Source organism: Colobus angolensis, unplaced genomic scaffold (genome assembly GCF_000951035.1).
Source record: "Colobus angolensis palliatus isolate OR3802 unplaced genomic scaffold, Cang.pa_1.0 Scaffold110, whole genome shotgun sequence".
Lineage (NCBI taxonomy): Eukaryota > Metazoa > Chordata > Mammalia > Primates > Cercopithecidae > Colobus > Colobus angolensis.
In genome coordinates, this window is record NW_012112031.1 from 1,315,678 (window position 1) to 1,316,399 (window position 722).

The window sequence follows — 722 nt, forward strand, 5'->3', positions numbered from 1 at the left end:
AAAAAAAAAAAAAGAAACAAGAATTCACTTAGTCCGTCCGGAGAGCCCCTGGATACGTGGCAGTCTGCTAAGCACTATAGAAGGAAATAAGATGTTACAAAAATATCATTAACCGGGCTTGGTGGCTCACTCCTGTAATCCCAGCACTTTGGGAATCTGAGGTGGGTGGATCACCTGAAGTCAGGAGTTTGAGACCAGCCTGACCAACATGGTGAAACCCCTTCTCTACTAAAAATACAAAGGCCAGGCTTGGTGGCTCACTCCTGTTATCCCAGCACTTTGGGAGGCCAAGGTGGATGGATCATGAGATCAGGAGTTCGTGACCAGTCTGGCCAACATAGTGAAACACTTTCTCTACTAAAAATACACAAAAAATTAACCGGGTATGGTGGCAGGTGCCTGTAATCCCACTCAGGAGGCTGAGGCAGGAGAATCGCTCGAACCTGGGAGGTGGAGGTTGCAGTGATCTGAGATTGTGCCATTGCACTCCAGCCTGGGCAAACAGAACGAGACTCCGTCTCAAAAATAAATAAATAAAATAACAATAAAACCATAAAAATTAGCTGGACATGATGGCAGCGCACCTGTAGTCCCAGCTACTCGGGAGGCTGAGGCAGGAAAATCACTTGAAGCTGGGGGGAGGAGGTTGCAGTGAGCTAAGATCACACCACTGCACTCCAGCCTGGGTGACAGAGCAAAACTCTGTCTCAAAAAAAAAAAAA